This window comes from Nannobrachium achirus (genome assembly GCF_963921795.1).
Source record: "Nannobrachium achirus genome assembly, chromosome: 18".
NCBI lineage: Eukaryota > Metazoa > Chordata > Actinopteri > Myctophiformes > Myctophidae > Nannobrachium > Nannobrachium achirus.
Genome location: NC_137825.1, coordinates 10,682,692 through 10,708,565, shown reverse-complemented (window position 1 = coordinate 10,708,565; position 25,874 = coordinate 10,682,692).

Genomic DNA, 25,874 nt, shown 5'->3' with positions numbered 1-25,874 from the left:
TTTAACATTCCATGAGACATCAGGAACTATTCAGTCATGCTGAGATGATTGCTGGTGATCTTACTACTAACCCCTGGCTGGTGAAAGTAAAGAAATAATAGGCCTACACTTGAGTCCTTGATGTATGCATTATTACACCAACCATGGCCAACACGTATTTACACTCCACTGTTTAAAGCAGTGGTTTTCAACCAGTGGTCCGGGGTCCACCAGTGATATAGGTATCATTAGTCTGGTTGCCCCAGTGTGGCGGAGAGAGTTGCAGCCCCAGCCTGAAGCCTCAGAAAGTCTAGTATCTGCCCTCATTCCACAGGGATATCCCTTTGGAGTAATGGTTAACACGTTGACGTCCGAAATAGAATGGTGGTTGGTAGATTAGCCGTGACATTTCTATTATTGTATTGTGATCTGAGACATAATATTATGTTTATAAACATGACCCCGCAGCCCCTCCATCTTGAACAGCGCCGCTGTTTTTTCTTTTTTTTTCCCCCCCAGGCCAGTAACTCACCATGATTTTCTCGATTTCCGTTGGGATAGAATGGGGGTTTTGGACGAACAACATATAACTCCATATATAGAGACATAGCTGCTGACATCAGTATGACATCACACTGCTGACATCAGTATGACATCACACCGTACACAAATGACCCTTATATAAGACCGGCATTATCTACCGACAGATTAGATGCAAGCAGGATCTCGACTCTGACACAACTCATCGGCTCATAAGCTGGTTCTCCCTCCATATATGGAGATAACCGACGAATCTCACTAAGTCTGACCTCACAAGCCCCATATTTGGACACGAACAACATATAACTCCATATATAGAGACATAGCTGCTGACATCAATATGACATCACACTGCTGACATCAGTATGACATCACACCGTACACAAACAAAGGTGTGACGTGTGACGTGTGACCGACGGACGGACGGACGGACGGACGGACGGACGGACGGCCGGTGGAGGTTTTGATACCAGTAAGACTCCCTAATCGGGAGATAAGCGACCGTTGGTCGCTTATCTCCACAAATAGGCCAAAAGTTTGTTTTACCAATTATTACACTCTATGTGAACATTTACATCAACAAATCCCAAGTACTGGTTTTTAGGGGTGTAACGAAGGCTCTCAATTGCGCTCAAGACATACGGGCAGTTGACAGTTTGCCATGGTTACTCATTGAAGTTGAATCTCCATATATGGAGATAACCTACGCATCACACTAAGTCTGACCTCACCAGGCCATATTTGGGCATGAGCAACTTATGTCTCCATATATGGAGATATGATGACATCACACAGTCCTCAGCCGATGATGTGGCGTGATGTCATACAATACACAAACGAGCCCTACAGTATAAAGGGGCAATTCTTGCCAGGAAAGAAGCATTTCTTCGACTCAGACCTTATCGCCAGGGTTGGCTTATAGCTTATCATCACATCCAACCATCTCCAATACTCGGCTAGTTCTCCCAACAAGACTTCAGAGCCTTCCATACGATTCAAGGCATCTCGGTTAAGTTCTTACCGGACACCACTGCGTCGGTTATCTCCATATATGGAGGGATGTGTTGGTTATCTCCATATCTGGAGATTCAACCTTCAACGATTTTGACATCTTGTTACTAATCTGTCGGTAGATAATGCCGGTCTTATATAAGGGTCATTTGTGTCCAAATATGGGGCTTGTGAGGTCAGACAATGCCGGTCTTATATAAGGGTCATTTGTGTACGGTGTGATGTCATACTGATGTCAGCAGTGTGATGTCATACTGATGCGGAGATATGAGCAGGGCAAAGGTGTGACGTGTGACGTGTGACCGACGGACGGCCGGTGGAGGTTTTGATACTAAACTGCGACCTTACGGTCGCAACTAAACTGCGACCTAACGGTCGCAAAAACAATATTTCGGTTTTAGCCAATATCTTTTATTTTATAATAATGTTTGAATGTGAAGCTGGAAAAGCCTTTTGTGATGATGATGAAGGCTGGCAGATTCTATCAGTGTTTGTTGGGGAAGCTTTCAAAAGGGTCAACAAATTGGAACATTTTTAATTAAAAAATACTACATTCAAGCTGTGTTTGTGTTTGGATATGGGCCAACATTTCAATAACGCTGCATCCCTATAGTTTTGGAATAAAGAGGCATTGCACCTTAACATTCAGTGTTTTATATGTCTTTTACAGCATGGACCAAATTCACCCATCCCTACTGTGTGCTGTACCCTCCAACAGTGACAGAATACCGTCCTGTGAGCTGAATCTGTTTAGGGTTTTTTCCAGTACACACCACCAGGCATGAAACGGATTCTAGGGGAAACACTGCACTAGTTGTTGCTTTTTCACTGGGGAATTGACAAAACCACATGTTGTCAGATGGATATCTATTTGCAACCTCAGATACAGCAAAGAAGGCCTTTTTCCTCCAGACATAGCTTTGCTTTACCCAACCCATATATTCCTTTATTTATGAACATTCTAGTCTATCCCATGGTTTCACTTTCAAGCATGAAGACACACGCGTACACACGCACGCACACACACGCGCACACACACACACACACACACACACACACACACACACACACACACACACACACACACACACACACACACACACACACACACACACACACACACACACACACACACAATTTGAGAACATTCGAACTGCCATTGGTGGGAAAAGTAATCAAATGTTTTACTTAAAGGGGGCGTGACACGGCCAAAACAGCTAATTATGGCTATCAAATTAGCAATTTTTTTTAATGATGTCATGTACCCCCATGTTAAATTATCCAATCAAATGATGCAGTACAATCAACAGCCTATCACTGGGGGCTCTGTGTTGCTGCCGACACGGCCATACAGCTACTGTTGATGGGCCTGTCGGCAGCAATAGCCGGCTCCACCCCCTTTCCAAACCGTTTCAACAAAGACCACGTGACCTATACTGTACCATAATGTTAAATTTCGGCCGGTGTCACCACTCCTTTAAGTAAAAGTATTAATACTGCAATGTAATTCTCTGTTACAAGTAAAGTTCCGGAATTAAAAATTGAATTGAGTAAAAGTACTAAAGTGTTGGTATCAACATGTACTTAAAGTTCTCATTATGCAGAATGTCCCATTTCACAAGCTTACAAATGTATACAAAATGTATTAACATCTAAAAATAGAAGATCTACAAGCCCACAATGCGTCGCATCGTGATGCATTGTGAGTGTCTATTTTCAAATGGTCTATTTTCAAAATTTTCAAATAATCGTACACAGTATATCCACAACATTTTAGCCTGTGGCCAGAACATCATCTTTTAATAGTTAAGTAGTGATGATCCCTATTGTTGATTATCTCAGTGCTATTCTAGTTTTTGTTTTTGACATGTTTTTGCTATGGGTTTGTAACATTCACTCAGGTCTTGTCCTTGAGGCTACACATTAAGATATTGATGTATCCTGTAAACGGGAAATTACCTTTTGGTCAGATAAGTCTTGTGTTGCTGCCAGGTTGCTCTGGTTCCCAAACACTGGGTCGGGACCCATTTGTGTGGGTCACAGACACTGACACAAACACACAAGCTCGTCAGAGGAAGAATACATATTAGATCTTCTTATATTATTTCCAGTTAACCCAGTTAATCCCAATGTTGTCCTTGCAATGTAGAGTTTGTTGAGCCTCAACATATCATTAGGTTTAAAAGCAATTGAAAATACAAATTACAAGATTTTTTGTTGTCATTGTTATGTTGTGATGTACTGAAAAATACAAATTGTAAAAAAAAAATACAGATAAAGTTGATACTTTGTTGACAGCAATCTTTTATAGCTTACAGTTATATCTGTGAACCAATGTAAAATGTACTTGGCTCTAGAATTCTAAGCTGTCTACTGTATGTTGTCACAGGATATGTTATACGCCGCGCAGATGTATGGAGGATGGAGATGACTGGAGATCTACCGTATCTCTCTATCCAAGTTTGACCCCAGCCATCATCTATCGGTGGGTTCCAAAGTTTGACCCTGGCCATCTCTTACACAATCGATGAAGTCAAATAGAAGACGGCTCAAGGTAGGAAACCTGTTTTATTCTTTCTTTCTTTCTTTCTTTCTTTCTTTCTTTCTTTCTTTCTTTCTTTCTTTCTTTCTTTCTTTGCTGCTTGTTGTATGCTGTGTGAATACTAATGTGATTGAAGCTGTTGTTGTACTATTGCTGTTATTTTGGGACCTGATGACTGGGTGGCTGATGCTCAGTGACTCATTTCTGGCTCTGGAACTGAAGGCTGGTATGAATCTACTCACTGACTGTGTGTATGTACAGTATATGTTGTGTTGTCTCTGCCGTTGAAGGTAGTGAGTTGTAACAAGGAAAAAATAATGTTCACTTGGGATTGAAGACACTTGTGGATCTACAGTGTGTCTGTTGGGTTGTGACTGTTGTTGAAGTTTATTAGTTCTGCCAGGAAGGCTGTATTGGTTGACTGGCTTGGTTTGCAAAACCTATTACACACATTTACATTTATGACTTATTATTAGGCCTCGTGGCCATTATTCATTGTCTCTCTCTCTCTCTCTCCCTCTCTCTCTCGTTGTACATGACAAAGTGTTCTGTGTTCTGTTTTATGAGGACTATAATGGCAACAAATCCTGGACTTTATTGTGTCTCATCCTATGTCTCTGTGTTGTTACTTTATTGCGTCTCATCCTCTAGTCTAGATTACTTGTAAACTTAACTAAACCTGATTAACTCAGTCACACTGCTGATTGGCAGCAATGGAAGAATGACGTCACAAAGTCCAGGCACAAGTTGCCATAAGCAACAGCATGTAAAGGAGTGCAGTCTAGGCACAAGTTGCCATAAGCAACAGCATGTAAAGGAATGCAGTGCAGAGTGACCAGGGGCAGGTGTGCTGATGTGTCCAGACGATGAAAGGACATGTAAAGCATGAGTTTATTCTAGGCCTTGGCGATATGACTTAAATCAATAGCATAAATATATACAATTAATGAACGATTTTGAGCTACACGCTCAAAACGTGATGGGCTATTTTTGCTATGTTGCCACTGTTGTACCACAAAGTATAATTAAGTGGTCAATCGTGACTACTAATTGAAGCCGAGGCCGAATTGGACCAAATCGCATGGATGAGCCCTGACAGCACATGGTTGGTTCTACAGACTCCAAATTTTACACGCAGATAGCTCAGACCTTTGCCTACGTTCTTAGCTAGGCTTCTACCCGACCCGATCTGCGGTTTTCCGGAACCAACACGAAAGGTTCGGAATCTCCATATGCGGAGTCCTGACTACTAAATTGAAGCCAATGGACGCCGAATCCGAATTGGCCCGAATCGCATGGATGAGCCCTGACAGCACATGGTTGGTGCTACAGACTCCATATTTCGCACACAGACAGCTCAGACCTTTGCCTACGTTCTTAGCTAGGCCTGGACCCGACCCGATACACAGTTTTTCGGATCCGGCACGAAAGATTTGGAATCTCCGTATGCGGAGATGACTGACATCGGGCTGTTCCGGAGCAAGCGCTGACTCATTGTGACATCACTTCATAAAAGGCTCTGACATCACATACGCTAGATGACTCAACAAAAAATCTCTCGGAGTGTGGCATAAACTAAAGTCTTTCTTTCTCACTTCGAGGTGAGCAAAGTTCAGGGTGCTCTTCAGAGCGGTTGGGTTCAGGGGAATTAGCGGGCTGTGCCTTTAAGAGAACCAGGTGAATAATGTGGATAAGCCCGGGCAGTTCCCTCTCACGCTAAACTTAAATAATAAAGGGGAATAAGGAGCCCAGGGGCTAGGGAACTCCGGGGCGCTCTGTAAGTAAAGTAAGGGGTGAGTTACGAAGGCTCTCACTTGCTCTCACGTCATACGGGCAGTTGACAGGTTGCGTATGGTTACGTATTGAATGTTGAAACCCATATATGGAGACACCCGACACATCTCATTAAGTCTTCGGAATCTCCTTATGCGGAGCTGATTGTTGACATCAGGCTGTTCCGGAGGAAATCGGCGCAAGCGCTGACTCATTGTGACATCACTTCATAAAAGGCTCTGACATCACGTACACCACATGAGTCAATGGGCATAAATGGACACAGGCAAACAGATGGTCAAAACGGGTCCAATGACAACAGGTATAATGGGGTTTGCATTAAAGGGGGAACCGGCACTGTCTGCAACACAGTCGGAGGCACAGACAGATACAGAGATCTCCATAATGGGCATAAATGGACACAGGCAAACAGATGGTCAAAACGGGTCCTACAGAGATCTCCATATATGGGCATAAAATGGACGTAGACAGACAGATATCTCCATATATGGGCATAAATGGACACACGCAAACAGATGGTCAAAATGGATCCTATGACAACAGGTATAATGGGGTTTGCATTAAAGGGCGGGGCATTCATTCCCTATTTACATTGTTCCCGAGTTGGCCAGGGCGCCGACTAGACGCTCGGCCGCCCATCTCCATATATGGGCATAAAATGGACGTGGACAGACAGATATCTCCATAGTATAATGGGGTTTGCATTAAAGGGCGGGGCATTCATTCCCTATTTGACACTAGACGCTCGGCCGCCCATTTCCATATATGGGCATAAAATGGACGTAGACAGACAGATATCTCCATATATGGGCATAAATGGACACACGCAAACAGATTGTCAAAACAGATCCTATGACAACAGGTATAATGGGGTTTGCATTAAAGGGCGGGGCATTCATTCCCTATTTACATTGTTCCCGAGTTGGCCAGGGCGCCGGGCCGAGCTTCTAGTCAGATTAATCAATGTAATCGATAATAGAAAATCTATTAGGTTATTGAATCTAAATGAAGATGCAAGCTTTAAGCATTTTATTTATTTATTTTCTGAGAGAGCCTGTGTATGCTAGTGCACTTATGGAGTCAGGAGGCCTCTAGGTGGAGCAGTGTTCTAGTCAAACTGGACCATAGTGCTTGTGGGGGTGGGGTGGGGTGGGGTGGGGTGGGGTGGGGTGGGGGGGAGGCTACATTAACTGGATTTCAATATCAGTGAACTTGTTCCTGTTGTCCCCACAAGACAGTCAAGATCTAAATGAAACCTTCCGTGTCCTGGAGGGGAGACATTAGAGGCCCATGGTTAATGTCTCTTCTCTTCGTGTCGTTATCTACCCTTCCCTCCATTTTCTCCCCCTCTCTTTTTGGACGGGTGTTTTCTGTGAATTTATCGTGGTTAAAATGGAGTTTGAAGTTACAATGGGTTTGTATAGGAAGGGGACTGAGAGTCTGATCAAATCAATATCAGATATCTAGTGAATCTAGTGAATCGAGCAACTTAAACAACTGTCGAGGGTGTTCACAACAGCCAGAGTAGATGATAAAAGGACTCAAATTATTTTTCAAAGTGAAGTGCCCCATTTCATTTACAGTATGTGCTTCATAAAGACGAGGCTGAGCAAGATGACCATAAATAAAGAAGTTGTGTGTAACATGGTAGTAAATAAATAATGTGGGCCAAAACAAATCCACCATCCACACTGAAACACTTGTAAGAGTCCAAGTGGGTGTCTGCTCTGGCAATAATGCAATAGATTGAGTGTATCTCCTGCTTTTATGTGACATCTGAAACCCTGCTGTAAGCCAGGGGACTCATAGCTCATTGGGGGTGGATTCTGCCTAAGCAGCGATGGCTGAGAAGGACATCTTAGTCACTCCCTTGTGTGTGTGTGTGTGTGTGTGTGTGTGTGTGTGTGTGTGTGTGTGTGTGTGTGTGTGTGTGTGTGTGTGTGTGTGTGTGTGTGTGTGTGTGTGTGTGTGTGTGTGTGTGTGTGTGTGTGTGTGAATATAAATATATGGGAAAGCAAACCAGGAAGACGTGTGAATTATTGACAAAGCTCGTCTTTTATAAAGCACTAAAGATGTCCCTTATCCAGGTTCTAATGCAGGAAATACAGTCTTTTACTTCAGTGCAACTATCTTGCACACACTCAGAGCACAACAGTAGTGCAGGGGTTGTGTTGTCACAACGTTAGGTTATCCCCAAAAACCAGCCTGTAAGATGCTATAGATGCAGTTTTTTATTAGCGTGGCTGAATGCCAAGCCGGCTAGAACAGTGGTGGTTCTCAACCATTCCCATGTGAAGGAACCTCCATAAGTGATTTGTTTATTTCACATCATCACTATCATTTAATCTCAAGCAGACGGTTTGTCAGTGAAGCTAATGATGTAATCATGATTGTTTCTGCTTAGTGCGACTTCACCACTGGACACAACGTGGTTCACAAAATGCACACGTAGTAACGTCTAAAGATGGGACTGTAAGGCCACACTCAGATTATTAGACTGTCGTTTATCTCTCCTCATGCACCAAGTCACAAAGTTATTCAGCTCTACAAAATGTAAAAAGTGTATTCTCTAAGCATTCCTACCCGAGGAAAATGAAGGGAAAGAACTGGGACAATGTTACTTTTTGAATGACTCGCCATATTTTCCTTATTCCAAACATAGTTGCTAAGGTGGATGTTTGCGACAAACTTATGACTGCAGTAAGAGAGAGACAGAGGATTTGGTCGTTTGATCACATTGTGCCATGGTTACGTTCATTCTATGTGTGTCATCATACTCTTTTGGTATATTGTATACACCAACATTTTTCCAGTAGTTGCTAAACAACTTCACACAGTATACTGTATGTGCAATAGGTTAGTATATTAATCCATCCATCCATCCATCCATACATACTAGGGATGCGAATCCCGACCACTGAGGCGATACGATACGCATCACGATACACTCCCAGCGATACGATATAATTGCGATACATTGAAATCTTGTCGATACGATACATCACGATACACCCCTGACCCCGATACGATGCGATATGATTCACGATATTTTGCGATACACCCCTGGTCCTTACGATGCGATACGATTCACGATTCGGTGCGATTCAACACAATGCAAAGGATTTATATTAAAGCCCATGTAAATTTCCCCCCCAAAAATGTACTAAAAATGCATTACATTTAATTTCCAAACAATTTATTGTTTCACTGTAGTACTAGGCTCTGTCTAACAATCCAACTTATTGAAATCTGGGAGAACACTCCTTGCTGGCTGGTAGAATTGTTTGATTAATACTATATCATTATATCATTATTATATATCATTACATCCTCAACAGGTGGTCAGGGACCCCTAGGGTCCTCAGAGTTATGTGAGGCGGACAAATATTAATAGTTAGTTTTTACAGTAACCAATTGAACCCTAGCAAATAGCAACCCTATGGGGGAACATTAGCCAATACATTAACACTTATTGAGGGTTTAAGAGATAATAATTCATGGATTATAATGAATAACATAAATCCATCATATTAATAGGAAAGATAATGTGTGAACAAATAAACACAACATAGTAATGTATTAATGTCACTGCTGATATAGTACTGTCAAACAAGTCTCTGACATGTTTTAATCTGCAACAGCTTTATATAATAGCCTACAGTAGTCTAAAATAGCCTACAGTGGGGGTCCCTGCTTGATCTCTCTCTTCTCAGTTAAGGATCCTTGACCTGTATTATTATTATATTGTATGAATATAATCTAGGATTTTGCCATTTCTAGCCAAAATGTTTCAAAACGTAGATATTTGAGTCACAACGCGTCGCGTTGCGAGCTTGTAGGTCTGCTATTTAGGTGCGTACGCAACACCGCCGAGCTGCCAAGTATAAATCAGGCTCCAGCCTGAGCCTCTGTTTGCAGAGGGAACAGCAGCAGCAGAAGAGTGTTCTGCCTGCTACAGTAACAAGTTGTGAAACAGTGTCAAATACTTTGTTTTAATCGCTAGCTGCACGCCCAGTATCGTTGTTGTAGTTCATACGTGTGTGTAGTTAAAGCGTGGAAGCTTCTGCTTTGTTTAAATCAATTCCGTCGCAGACTCGACAAGAAGAACAAACGGGTGTGGAATGTGGATCATATCACGCAGCGTGCTCCAGTCCAGTGACACAACAACGGATCACATCAGCGAACATTGGACAGGGATGTTATAAAGCTAAACGTGGTACTAATATGCATGTTTAACCAGTGGGCTCACGAGTGGTGTCTGTCTGTCTCTGCATTGAGTGCTGTGCATTCCGTCGGGTGTTCACTGCGCTCCGCTGAGTAGAGCAGCTCAGTGCTGCTGTAAAAGACGCATGTCTGTAGAGTCGCTACAAGTGCTTTTTAGGGGGAGGGCTGATGGGGCATTCAATGCGCCTCGGAAACACAGGATAGAATGAAATACTATTATGCAAAAACCGATCCAACCGTGGAATGTACCGATCCATACACTCACGATACGATACATCACGATTCCAGCCGTCAATTGTACCGATCCACCCTGAATGAACCGATTCACTTGTATCACGCACGTTTGTATCGCGATTACGATCCGTACCGGTATATCTTCGCATCCCTAATACATACATACACAGCGTGGGTAATGAGACAGTGTGACCGTATTCATTCATGCAGGGTGACAGTAGTATTGCATGTGACTGTGGTTCAACAGTCCTTCATATGTGATCAGAGCCTGTTAGAGGCTCTTATTGAATTATGGGCCCTCAGGGGCCCTCTGGTTCCGCTGTCAATGTGCAAATGGACACGGCATCAGGGCTGCTGTTGGGTAGAGGTGTCTATGGGGAGATTGAGACAGCAGGTTCTGCCACGTTTATATTAGTCTGTAAATGTGTGTGTGTGTGTGTTACACAATGTTAAGAGATGCCACTTGAAAGGGTGTCAGAGAGTATAACATAACATTATGAGATGAAAAATATAAAACACAGTGACTCATTGTGATCAATGCTTTGGTTGTTACAGCAGCCTCCAGACAACACAAGAATATTTTTGTACATTATGGGCACACACAAACATGCACACGCACACGCACACACGCACGCACGCACACACACACACACACGCGCGCACACACACACACACACACACACACACACACACACACACACACACACACATCTCTCTCTCTCAGCAAAACAAAGGTTCATCGTTGTATTTGAACAACACCCGCAAGCTCTCTTGATATTCCCTAGCGCAGTACAAACATATGAACAAATATAGAAAAAAGTACTGTACAGAATATATCTGAATGTAAAAACTAAAAAGCCTTCTGCACACTGCCTTTATTGATTGATTGATATGATTTCAAAAGTTTTATGCTGCTGAAGATATTCTATTTCGCTCTCATGAATATCAATCTCTTTGAATTACTTTTCCTTTAATCCCCGGTTCACGTTATTTTTCCTGCGGGTCTGGATGGAACCCTCAGAAAACCAGACTGTTTGCTGAGCAGAGGTTAAAGGTATTATAAAGATGTTTCATGGAGTTCATAACACCAAGACTACAAATTGACTTTACAAATGTATTACTAGACCTGACGTTCTATTGATCGATGTTGTCTCTGTTGATAAAGAGAGCAAACTGGGAGACACTCCTAGGCGGATGGTTTAAGCAGGTTTAGTTTGATTAAATGATTACAATTTATCCAGAGTGACTTACAAAATGCAAGAACAGAGTAAATGCAATAATAGTCAACAACAAACAGGGTAAATGGTCAAGTAAATAGAGCGCAAAGAAACAAGGCTACACAGTAAAGTACTGGACCTAGGGTACCAGGTAAAGGTGAAACATAGCATCCGTCTAGACAGCATGCTGTCTAAATCAGTGGTTCTCAAAGTGGGGTATGGGGACCCGCAGCGGGACACTCGGAAATGCACACAAACACAAAGGGTTTGTGAATTTGCCTCTGTCATTTCCCAGGGAAGCCTGTGACGGTAGGATAGACTTCACCAGAGCCTGAGGGAGCGGAGGAGAGACTGATTAATGCAGAGCCCTTTAATATTTCACATGGAAACATATTACCACTCTCTTGCAATTCCTTTCTGTCTTGCGTTTAACTGTCTCGCCCTCCCTCTCTCTCTCTCATCTAGCTAGAGTAGACTGAGTGTTTCTGCCAAGCAGAGAGAGACCACATTGAGAGACAATTATTTGATCTCAGGTCTGAGTGCTGAACATTATTAATCCGCCTAGCAACACAGCTTACTCTGAATCATTGTACTGGTGGTTCTTCACTGTCTGTCTCACAGATTCTATTATTCCTGGTGACAGACACAGTGGACACAGTGTGTGACGTCCCTCTCCATTAATTAATTGCCATCTGGATCTCTATGTAGTCATTCAGAGAGAGATTATCCTCAGCCATCCTTTATTAAAAACTGGCCATTGTTCGTCAATCATGACCAGTCACGATATTTGGATGTTCGACTAGAGAACATTTTGGAGGTCAGGAGGATTTTGTTGGAAAGGCAGTGCAGAAGTTCTTATGACAGCATTGTCTTCTCATTGACCTGCCCTATAGTCAAAGTTCTCTCAGTTCATGTTTGGTTGGAGTACAGTATGCCACAGGATTTACAGTGAAAATAAGTCCTTCATTTGAGTGGCTGCTTGCCAAGTTGTGTGTTTTTGAATTTTTTTTGCTTGGTTTGGATGCTCATCAATTAGCGTTTTAGTTAATTGATTTGCACTAAAGAGGCACTTACAAGACCACCCGCCACCCCATGTGGATATTCTAACTTGCTCCTCTGTGACGTTTTTTTCCCCCCTAGCCTCCCTCCTGTTTTTTGATGAGTCAGCAAGAAGTTAAATTGCCTCCTGTTATTTGTGTCAGCCTCTGGCAGGTTGACTGTGTGGCTGCTGGCGGTGTATAATAATGCTAACTATTTAACATGTCATTCTTCATCTACCTCTGCTTGCTGGGGCCTGGGGGAGAATACACTCCCTCTCCACACGCACGCACACGCACGCACGCACGCACGCACGCACGCACGCACGCACGCACGCACGCACGCACACATACACACACACATACACACACACACGCACACCATACTGTACTCCCCAGTGATCTCCTGCCTCCCTCCATCCCCAGCAATGCTAATGTGATGATACGGTTGATTCATTCCTCTCCTCTCCTCATCTTCTCTCCTGTCCTCTCCTCTTTTCATACCGTCACCGATGCAGCCTGTGTCATCTGACACACACACACACACACACACACACACACACACACACACACACACACACACACACACACACACAGTGATCTATAATGCTAAAGTGAAGCTCATGGGAGGGGACATGAGAGTGTGATATGCTTCATCTTCCATAATTAAAAGTAGGCTTGAACAATGCAGGTGATTAATATAATGCAAATATAATGAAGCTCTTTTTATAGGCTGCTGCAACCTGCTGGCAACAAGCTGTGATCTCTATTGTTGCTGATATAATGTCATAAATAGATTGCAGAGTGTACAGAGCAGCCTAATACACACGCATAATGTCTTTCAATCCTCGGCTCCATTCATTATAAGGTACTAGAGATCTGGATGTAGTCATACTTCAGGACATATGCATTGCTACACTGTGCCTGCTGTGAGCACATTAACACATAGTCTCTGTAGGCGTATGGTAAGAAGGCAGCTCCATGTTTATATATAGAACATGTGGTGTAACTTTCAGGACAACTGCTGCTGTCTTGTCCTATCCTGTCTCCTTGGCCGTTCCAACCACAGCACTTGCTGCCTGATTCCATTTGTTTCTCATTGTTTTTCTTGGAAATGTTCCCCTCGTGGCAACAAGTAACTTTATAGGCATACTGTATGAAATGTATTCCTGGTGACTCTGTGTGACAAATAGTTGGAGCTGCCTCTTATCATTAGAACCATCTTTCTGGTCCATCTGTACCTGTCCTACTGCTGCATGTCACACTCACTGTAGCATTAATTACACTGTCCATAAACATTAACATTATGGACAGTGTTATTACTGTTAAACTACAGACCAGATGCTTGCCTTGAAGATGTTCGGTACACTGCTGCTGTAAAAGCAACACGCAGTAACTTACTGTACTTGACTCATGACATCTACTTGTGTTTGCTGCTTGTCAGTAATCCAGGGGAACTGTTCACTGGGTCATGGTGCTGAAATACATGGATGAACCATACAGTTCTGAAAGGAAAGCACTGGAGAGCCAATCGTGCTCTCTCTCTCTCTCTCTCTCTCTCTCTCTCTCTCTCTCTCTCTCTCTCTCTAAATTTAAATTACAGCAATTGCTTGTGTTCTGGATTAATGAAACTGAATGGTCTAGTGTGGATATAGAAAACGGAGATCAAACAACATTTCATTTGTCTTTTATACACTTAACTGGCAACTTCTGCTAAAAAACTACTTATTGACTCAAGGACTGTGTGTGTGTGTGCGTGTGTGTGTGCGTGCGTGCGTGCGTGCGTGCGTGCGTGCACCCTTTAGAGGCATTAGAACAGACAGACACCTATTGAAAAAGGGTACAATGCAGTCAAACTGTGAATTTACACAGTTAGCATTGTTTAGTTTGTATGTTCTATATTGCTCTTGTCTGCCAATAACTTCTAATGCTAACATTTAGATTGACCCAAAAACCCAGTTTTAGTTTTATACATTTTAACACTAGTCTGCAGGGATGATTGTACTGATTACATACAGTAGTTCATTGTTCGACCAACAGGCTGACCAATGGAGTGACTTCATCAGAGTCAATGGACAGATTCAGTCAGTCATAGACATTTTGTACAATAATGGTACACAATAAATTTTGCTTAGTTTTTTTGAAGAATTGCTGGATTACCTAAAAGTTAATAGACATCTGGCACCCTTTGAAATGAGTGGCCACACAGAAATGGGCTGTTGTCCAGTCTCCAGATTGAACCAGATGTGATGTCCAGATGTGAGGGTGTAGTTCCTCACCGTGGCAAAAGTACCATTTGATGCCGTGAAGGTAAAAATTGTATAAACAGATCAGTACAGTGGACCAACTGGAATTCAGCAGTCAGATGAACGCAGCAGCAGATATGTGTCGTGTCCTCATTGCAAAGCCCAGGGGCATTGAAGTGGAAAAATGTATTTTTGCTGTTCCTCCATTTGTGCAGCCTTGATGCAAGTCAATAATATTCCACACTCTCTCTCTCTCTCTCCCTCCACAGTAAATGCAAAACGACTTATGTCAATAGGAGCGCTGAGAGAGGGCAGCCTGAACCAGGGGGAGACAGTAAATTAAATCTATCCAGATTCAACATCTCTATTCACCTGAGTCTTGTAAACAAATGCTAGTAGTCACATATCACCTCATCCAGGATTAGATTCACCTTTAATTGGGCCTGCATGAAGCGATCTAACTGTTAAATTGCCCTCAGATGAGAGGCTGCTGCTCGATAATATCTTGGCCAATCGTCCAGGGAACACAGTGACGAGTCCCTAACAAGGTAGGAAGACAAACACTCGGAGCTGAGCAGCACGCAAACACAATAAACCCAAAATGAACTCACGTCGTCCCCATCACACTGCATAGTTCTTTGTAATGCACTAAAAAAAACTGAGGTTTGCCCACATGATGTGAAGGACCATAATTATCATCTCTGTCCATTCTAAACCCCTCATTGACTTCCCCAGCTATAACATCACGTTGATGGCGCACTTTGTGTGATAAGGTTACAGGCATTAAGCTGCATTCATTGGTGCGTCGGGGGCGATCTGGTGATGACACTGCGTGGCGTCCATTATGTCTTCTGCTGTGGTAATAGTGATAGGTCTTCTATTGGTGGAGGTGCTTACGGGGGTTATGAGCCTGTTCAGGGCTCATCATTACAGAGACGTTAAATATTGGGGAGACGATCACTTCCATGTTAGGCACTTTAACTTCATGTGTCCTCCTTCTATTGGCAGCATTGACCTCCAGTCCAGCTACTGTCATTCCAACCAAATAGATTTTTACTATTAGGTGAGTCATTCTAAGAGAAAATATGGCTTAACCCCAAAAAAATTGATACAAAAGGTTTTTCAATGGATTCTGGTAGTATTGGATGTGCTAAATAACATACTCAAAATCTACCTCCCCGAAAGCCGCCATTTTCAAGATGGCGTCCGAGTTGACTGTGGGGAGCTTAAAATGGTTATATCTCAAATGGAAAAGATTTTGCAAATATTTTGCCAACTGATTCTGGTACCTCTGGACATTCTTTAGAGCATACTAAAAATAGAGGAAAATATTCCTTTCGGAAAGGCTTCATTTTCAAGATGGCGCGTGACTGGCGTCCACGATGGCTGCAGGAGCTTTAAATGCCTATAAACTGGGATTTAATATGTAAAAAATCATAAAAATTATGCACTTGGTGACACGTTTTTTACTTTTGGCATGGTGTTGGGTATGGACGTAAGGTTTTCAAAAACCATCAGCAACAAGTTGGGCTAGCCCCCTAGTGGTCTGTTTGAAATTAATTCATTATTAAATAGGTCTATACATGGTTGAAACCCCAAATAATTGATGGAAGAGATTTCTCAATGGATTCTCTTACTATTGCATGCTAAATAACATACTAAAAGCTTAGGGAAAGAAAACTACTGGAAATGCATACTTTTCAAGATGGCACATATTCCCTCCCAATTTATATGCATTTAAGCTCCCATGGACACCATCGTGAAGATTATGCCTTTTCAGTGGTTTGTTTCTCCTAAGCTTTTAGGATGTTATTTAGCATACCTGTAACAGAATCAGTTGAAAAATCTCTTCCATCAATTATTTGGGGTTTCAACCATGTATAGACCTATTTAATAATGAATTAATTTCAAACAGACCACTAGGGGGCTAGCCCAACTTGTTGCTGATGGTTTTTGAAAACCTTATGTCCATACCCAACACCATGCCAAAAGTCAAAAACGTGTCACCAAGTGCATAATTGTTATGATTTTTTACATATTAAATCCCAGTTTATAGGCATTTAAAGCTCCTGCAGCCATCGTGGACGCCAGTCACGCGCCATCTTGAAAATGAAGCCTTTCCGAAAGGAATATTTTCCTCTATTTTTAGTATGCTCTAAAGAATGTCCAGAGGTACCAGAATCAGTTGACAAAATATTAGCGAAATCTTTTCCATTTGAGATATAGCCATTTTAAGCTCCCCGAAGTCAGCGCGGACGCCATCTTGAAAATGGCGGCTTTCGGGGAGGTAGATTTTGGTAGATTTTGAGTATGTTATTCAGCACACCCAATACTACCAGAATCCATTGAAAAACCTTTTGTATCAATTTTTTGGGGGTTAAACCTTACATTGACTCACCTATATTATTAAAATGATGAATTCTGTTGCTCTTTGCACAAATAATCTGCCAGTCTATTTCATCTCTCACTAACTTCGCTTAGTTAAATTGCACTTTTGAACATTCTACCATGTCAATCAAATATCAATGTGTTTGTTTGTGAGGATTCTAAATCATTTTAGTTCTGTCTCTCATTATTTGAGTTTACATACAAAATTAATGTGTCCTTATTTGCCCTCTTACCAATTCAAATTTATTTTAAGACCCCCCTGTAGTATATTTGCCAACCGCTGTAATTCTTCTCATGCCTACTACCTTGCCATTTCATATAATTTGTAGCGAGTTAAGCTCTGCCATTAGAAATTATTTGTAGCCTTGTCTGACAGTTGCTCATGCATTATGTTTTGGATCGTACTGTATATCCTTACACTGGCACCACGTTCATCCCAAGGACAATGTCAAAGTCATTCCTGATATCCATGTTGGTGCTGGAGCCTGCGTTTGTTTATGAACGTGTATAGGCAGCCTTTATTGGAGCTTTTTGCAGCTGATTGCTTTCTGGCTGCTTTTATGTCCATTGTGCTTTGGTCAGGCAGTGCAGGCGAGCAGCCCAACAAATCACAGCTCATTTCCAGCCTGAAGTGGTCCAGGTGGGAGAGAACACATGGCCCTCTCACTGCCAGGGAAAACACACACATTATTGTTAAGCTTTGCTTTCATTTCCAGCTGTCACTATGATCGGTTGTTATCTCTGTGTGGTGGGTAGGCCTGCTGTCTATGCTCTAACTAAACCAGATAATCTATTCTAAACCTTACGCATGAACTATTGTCACGGCCCCTTGGCCTGGCCTGCAGGGCCTGTGTTAGCCTATGTATAGTGGAACTCTGTACTTCTGCTTCTCCCCACAGAGCCTTCGGGTGTCAGCCAATGAGGTGGCTGATTAGGGGCATTGGGAGCACCTGGCCAGTATTCCCTGGAGCCCTATAAAAGCCTGCATGGCACCCTCATTCTCTCTCTCCCTCTCTCCAGACGACAGCACCTTTGTTTGCGTTCTCACACTTTACAACACCCCACAATACACTTACCACACATCCATGCATTGCTGACACTACTGATGACTGACTTACACACTTCATACCCTTTGTATATATTATTCATCTCTTATGTTAATAAATTATTGTTATTATCTATACCACTACTGTGTGTCCTCCTCAGTTTGTCATGGCCTAAGAGCCAGGTCGTGACACTATGGTAATTATGTTTTTCTTTTTTTATATATATCTTTTCTGTCTAAGCGGTGTCAAATTGATAAATACTCCCAGGAAAGGTAAATAAGCCTGTTTTAGTGCAAACAAGATGGCATTAGCTCTCTTAGCCTGGCATTGATGGCTTCTCTCCAGTAGTTCATGTCTCATCGATTGATGCAGTATTTATTGACCTAAAAGGAAACATGTTTAGGTGTAAACACTGGCCATGGTGTTATCAGTGACCATACTAGCTTCTGCAGACAGACAGACAGACAGACAGACAGACAGACAGACAGACAGACAGACAGACAGACAGACAGACAGACAGACAGACAGACAGACAGACAGACAGACAGACAGACAGACAGACAGACAGACAGACAGACAGACAGACAGACAGACAGACAGACAGACAGACAGACAGACAGACAGACAGACAGACAGACAGACAATTAATTGTCATAGGAATAATTACATGTCTATAGACTTCATAGATGGCAGAACATCTGCGTAGGGCTGCAGCGGTTGTGATTAATATCTGACAAAGAAGGAGAACTCCCTCTGCACCCTGCTAGTTGAGCCATAACATTGTTTGGAGCCTCTTGTGGTCCCATGTCAACTTCATTAATCTGTCATATTAGCAACAGCTGCTGGATGTTCTATTTTTGGAAGGAGCCTCACTAGAGGGAGGAATCTACCATGTTTCCTTATTCAGAAGGAGGGGTAGAGGGAGAGAGGCACAATCTCTGCATAAATCATGTTTTAATAACGACAATCCCCTGCCTGTTGACTGGTTTAGGGCCAACCTGTGATCTACGCTATAATCATTTTATGGCGATGGGTTTAGTCTTCATCAGTTAGGAAGACAAATGAGAGAACGAACATGATCCAGCGACCACGTTTGCTGTTGATGTCTTGGGCCGGCTACAGACCTAAAGGCACAAAAACGAGTGCGTGTCGTGTGGGGGAGGCGGGGGGCAGGCACAGCGCAATGCATTCCGGATGGGAGTCGAGTGGTTTGAAGTCGAGTGCGAGTCGTGTGGTGTTGTGTGGTTGCGTCCAACTTGCTCACGACTCGCACAGAGACAGTTGTAGGCGAGCACTGGGGAGCAGACAAGCTGCACTTGATGAGACAGAAGGCAGGGTTCAGCTGCCAACCAATAGGAGAGAACCACCGTTCTGCGGCGAAACTGGGCAGAGCACACTTGGGGCGCGTTCGGAAATGCGCACTCAACGCACTGGTGTGCTATGTTGTCGTTCGTTTATTCGGTGCACTTGGTGCGTTGTCGTTCGGAAATCCAGTGCGCGGCGCACTGGTGTGTTGAGTGCACGCACTCACCAACCCTACTCAGAAGATGGGGTTAGGCAGTGTGGTGCGGTGGTGCGGTGTTCTGATTGGTTGGTTTTCATGGCCGTGTCTCGAATGCTTCTCAGCTGTGAACAATGGAGGAAATTACCGCAAAATGCAGCATTTGCAGCTTAATTGGTCGTTTGGCCTTGATAGTTTCACACTCATTAACGTGTAAACTAACAGCAGGTATGCCAATGTTACATCTCCTTTCAATATCAACGTTACGTTAGCATACTTAGCAACTGCTGCTTTTCAGAAAGTTTGCCTTCAGAGTTCAGAGTGAAAAAGCACACAGCTGCCTGTTAAAACTGGTCGTTCGTAAATAAGCCACACTGAACGCACTCTCCAACGTCACGCCCACTGCACTCACTACACTGAGCACACACCCGGTGCGGGTTTCCGAACGCACCCTTGTAGTCCAGTCCACTACACTACAGTGCGTTGAGCCTTCGGTCTGCAGTGATCATCGCGCTGTCTCTCCTCTTCCCTCGTTCTCCTGGCCATTTCAAGCCGCTTCTCCCTCCTTCTCCTTCTCCTCGCCACCAACACCGCCAATACAAGCGCCCTTTTGCGTCCTCTAAACAACATTTTGCCCAACAGGTGTCACCAAGCAGCAGCAGTACTGTCCACCGACGCCAACTCCAAAAAGACTACACGCTCGAAATCCACTTACACTTCCGCCTCTCGCTGGACGGCCCACGTCCGCAAAGCATTGTGGGAAATGTATTCTTTTTTGGAACAGACTTTCCAAACGGAACAGACTCGCACTGAACACAGAACGTTCCAGTCTGAGTGCGGCCTTGGAGGTGGCTGGCTGCATGCAGTTGACCTCTGCTGCAGGCAGGGGGAGCAGGAGAGCTGAGCCCATAAGTGCCTTTCTGTGTCCATGATGTGTGTTTTAAAACCAGAGGCTGCTTTCATACAGAAGAGCTTGAGGAAGGACAGACAGACAGAGAGGAGGAGCAGTGAGAGACAGACAGATGGAACAGGACCAGATATGACAGGGTGGGACCGCTGGCTGTAAGATTGGATGTCTGTGTGGCCTAAAAGGTCCACTTTGACTAAGGGTAATTTCACCCCCTTCGAACCGAGCCACGTATTTCCTAAGGCAAACATAGTTGACGTTGTGTCGCTTTGACGAGCTTGTAGATTGGCTATTCTCTGCGAAGGGATTTGCTGTAGGGCGATAAAGGAGGGGAGGCCTATTATAGAGCCCTGGGGGACCCCGGTCAATGAAGTGAAGAGGGTTTAAGTGGCTGAGATTGTCTGAAGAATTTTCAGCCTGTTCTCCACTGTGACCTTGAAACAGAGAGGGAGCTTAGAGAGAGATGAATTCACAGAACAATCCGCTCCAGTCATCAGCCAAGCCTCTCATCAAGTCTGATCCACAATTTATTATTCATCAGGTCTTTCTGCAAAATGTAAATGATATTCAATAGTAAAATAATGAGAATTACTAGGCTGTGCCAAGGTGCCCCTACCTACCACCAGCACCATGGCCTACATTACTTATTACTGAACAGTACCTTTATATGTCTCATAACTTATATTACCTTGTTGGACGTAGTTAGTCGCACATTTGCCACACCAACATTTCACTGCATCCACACACTTTGTATGAGCATGTGACAAAAAAAACCCAGATATATTATCGTTAGCCGACTTTCGCTTAAAGGAGTAGTTCACCCCCAAAATGACTTTTTTTCTATTGATGCCATGGAGACTAGAGTTAAATAATATTTTTTGTTTTTTGTCGCATTCCTAAGACAAAAATGTGATAACAATAAATTGACCCCCATTCGTTCCGGATGGTGACCCGTTTCGAAACGGGTCCCCATCCGGAATCAATGGGGGTAAATGTACTCGAATCAAATTTTTGTCTTAGGAATGTGACAAAAAACTAAAAATATTATTGAACTCTACTCTCCATGGCATGAGTAATCAATAGAAAAAAAGGCATTTTGGGGGTGAACTACTCCTTTAAAACTTTAACGTTTTATTTTGCTATTGGGGTTTTATACATATAAGTGAGGTGACTCACTGTGGGGAATACTCTCTGTCTGCCTCCGTGTTTTATGTCATTATCCAAGGCAATATTTTTCAGTCATTTTGGTGTCTCATTATAACAACTTCTGTGCTACCAGACAAGCTTATCTCAAGACCTATGACAACCCAAGAGGTGAACTCTCATGAGATCTCACGATCATGACAGTATGTTCCAGTGCATACATCTTGCGTAACTGACAGAAGAAGCCTAACTTGCAGCAGCACACGTCTCTTTGTGACAGGCTGACAGCCCTGATGTAGCCATTCCTAGTGGGCGGAGCCCTGCAGGAGCCTGAAGACTCTTGCTGGCGTCCACGATCCGTTGGGAGAGACGTTGCTTAATGATGGGCTTGTCAGTATGCGCCTTTTCTCATGAAATAACTATCCATATAAATGATCTCACAGGGCAGAGCACACGCAAGCGCTTGTGCTCAGGAGAGGCAAATGTAGTTTTTAGGGATAGAGACCGGTTTGTGCTTAATCACCGCTTTAGAATTACCCAAATTGCAAAACGAGTATACTCTGAGTGCACTGAGAGTGGATATATAACTGACTCGCCTCACCAAAGCAATGCATCCACATCAGAGCCAGGCTTGAAGATGAGAAGACACCAGTGACTGAACTGTGGGCATGTGGTAAATGCTTCACTCTTACAGGCAATAAAACACTGAAGCCTCCCTGGACAGGGTTGTAGAACAGAATGGCTTATGAAAGCAGTGTGTGTGATTCCATCCATGCACTCAAGCACATTTTACATGCTGGCATGTTTAGCCTTTGGCAATCTCTTTCACTCACTCCAGGAGGGAGGCTTGCTGTTGTTGAGGCAACTGATTTTACTGTTATTTATTTACTTCTTCCAAAACTGTCTTGATGAACAGTTATAAATGCTTACAGTAGGTGATCAGGGCTGTAGTTCAGTTGCACAATAATGCAAAACACAGTAAAAGAACAATCCAGAAAGCCATACTCTAAAGAGCGTATATCTCCGACAGACTGGGTTGCCTAGCCAGGGCTGTGTAAGTCGCGTGTTACAGCGGTGATCGACCGAAACTGTGGGGGTAATTTAAGAGACGGTGCAATTATTTTTATATAGTAGTATATCTTTGTAAGAAAGGGCCTTCCTGCTAAATTTGGAAGGCTCAACATTATGGAACATGAAAACCCCAAATCCCAAGCTTACAGAAATCCTTCTCACCCGATGGCAAAAAAAAAACTGTACTGCCGTCATTGAACACGCACGCACGCACGCACGCACGCACGCACGCACGCACGCACGCACGCGCACACACACACACACACACACACACACACACACACACACACACTGCATAAGCTTACCTTCTTCATTTGCATCATTTAATTGCGTGTTGTTTCCTTCATCCTTGTGTTTGAAGTGAAACTTTCATATTAAGCCTTTGTGTTTTTAATACTGCAAATTATAATTTCACATTTTCTTTTTTTTATGTTATTGTGTTTCATCATTTTGCTACCAGTATTATTGTGCGAGTACTGTACAATAATTGTATGCCTCTGTCTGTTTTGAGATATTGAAGTCAGTCATTTATCATCCCCAGTCATGCTGCTAAAAAACTATATGCTCTAAAGTTTTCCTCTTAACATAATGTGCTCTATTGAATTGTTTCCTACCAGACTAATTGAATCTATGGACTGAAGGGAGCACAGATCATGATTAATGTGACTTAATATTATAATAATAATACTTAATGTCCTGCATAGTACAGGTAGTCAGCTTTTAAATATACCAATGCAGCATGTCAATGGTTACTTTAATTACCATGTATTAGGATGTGTTTGGATGCTTAGGATTGACTAATATAATCCACAGGTTTATACTACACACACACACGCACGCACGCACGCACGCACGCACACACGCCATATCATGTGCAGTGCAGGAACATTACAAACATCCTCTACGGTAAAGGCCAAAACACACTGAAGACTCAGGCCATGTTCCCATGGGAGACACTTTACACAGCAGGAGACTGATGTAAGTGACACATCACTGTAATGAAATGTGGCTTTTTCTTAAATGTCAACAGTACAATACAGTACTACGGTATAGCTGGTGGGAACTGCAGTGCCTTCTGTTAAGATTGTATCTCGGAGGCAGGCTCGTTTGTCTGTGTGTGTGCGTGCGTGCGTATGTGTGCGCGTGCATTCCTAGGGGATTCAGCATGCTCATAAGAAAGACAAGTGGCATGGCTACACTCACAAAGCGACGCCTGACTTTATGTTTTACTTTATAATTGTCTCACTCGTCAGACGCATTCTTGACGTCAACCAGTGTGTTGATCAACACTCCTACAGCGACAGATTATGCTGCGTCGCTTTGTATCTGTTGTAGCCGTCATTGTGAACACAGCAGCATTACTACAGTAACATGAAGAGATGCATGTGTGAATACAGTACAGACTAGAGTCAATACAACATGTTGTTTGTTTGCATGATAGTCCGGTTCTTCTCATCCATCGTTTACATTTGACCTGAGAGCCCCCCCCCCCCCCCCCCTTCCACCCCAGATGTACAGTATGTGCTGCAGAAGAAGAAGCCAATTACTGTCAAGTGAAGATAGAAGCTACATACGTGTCCATTCGTGCAGACTGCAGCCTTCATAGAGTGAGAGAGGTGTTAAAGGACGCAGGCTTTGGGATTGATGTAAGAGCTTAGATACATGGTAGTTATGGTTATTGTGAGCTATTTCACAGTGGTGTATTTGACTTGAAGTGGTACATTTTCAGTGTATCCTCGTGTATTGATGGCTAATCTCACTCACATGGTCAGAGTCAGACCCACCGTGTCACGAGGGTCTGAATCGCAGCAATTCTGAGAAAAAGTCCATTAAGGTTCTGATTGGCTGGGCTTTAATAGACGTCAGTGGTTTGTCCGTGGCTGGTCTGTGGAGGTCTGTGGTTGATCCATTCATCCAACCCTCCAACTCTTAACACCTTTTGTGTCCCCGGTGTTAGATATCTAGACTAATTCATGGCCAATAAGTTGAGCCACGAAGCTGTGCGTGTGTGCGTGCGTGCGTGCGTGCGTGCGTGCGTGCGTGCGTGCGTGGAGTTGAGACTGAATGCATTTAAAAGCTTGTACAGTATGACGCCAGACTAGGTTCCAAGCCTTGATTAGATCAAAAGATAACTCTGTGTACTCAAGCGTAGATCAACCATCCTCTTGGAAAACAGAAACACTATTCAACCTCTCCAAAATCTAAGCAATGTCAATGAGGAAGGAACTGAATAAGAATCCTTTCATTATAGTTGCTAAATCGTTAAAAAAGACCTTCGTCAGGGCTTTAATTAATAAAAACCGACAAACATCTCTAGCCATTAGGTTACATAATGAAGCCACCAGGGCATTACCAGGCCTTCTGCACTGCCCTGGAATTAATGACTCATGTTTATTGCTCAGGACTCTGGAGCTTTTGTTCTTGGTCTACTGGGATTTCACTGCCATCATTATGGCTCTTTTTGCTCTAAAGATCTAAATGAACAGTGCCATGCCATGAAACGTGTGTTTCACATGTTCTGGATATGTTTACATAGTGTAATACACAACAGTCACATGAAGTTCTCAGAACCTAATTTGGGTCCTGCTCAGCCGTGCTAAGGCAAATGACTGTAGATTATGTTCACTGTATAGGCTACTGTAGATTGTATATTCCTCATTATAATCACTTTAAACTGACTATCATCTATTGTATATTATGATGACGCATTGTGTTATCCTCATTTTATCTACTGTGCATGGACTGCACTGTACATATTTTACCCTAGCTCTGGTCCATCGCGTCACCTCCCGCATCGCTCCCGGTGACGCTCTGACAGACCCGTCGGGAAACGGCTGGACTCGAGATTGTCGGCACCTCCGAGCGCTCAATACCAGTCAAAATAAACAAAACCGTTTCACTACTCACCAAACCAAAGGTCGTTCACCCTCAGCACCCCACCTACTCTGTAAAATACATTATTTTTGTCATGAAATAATAAGTGCATCCAACGCG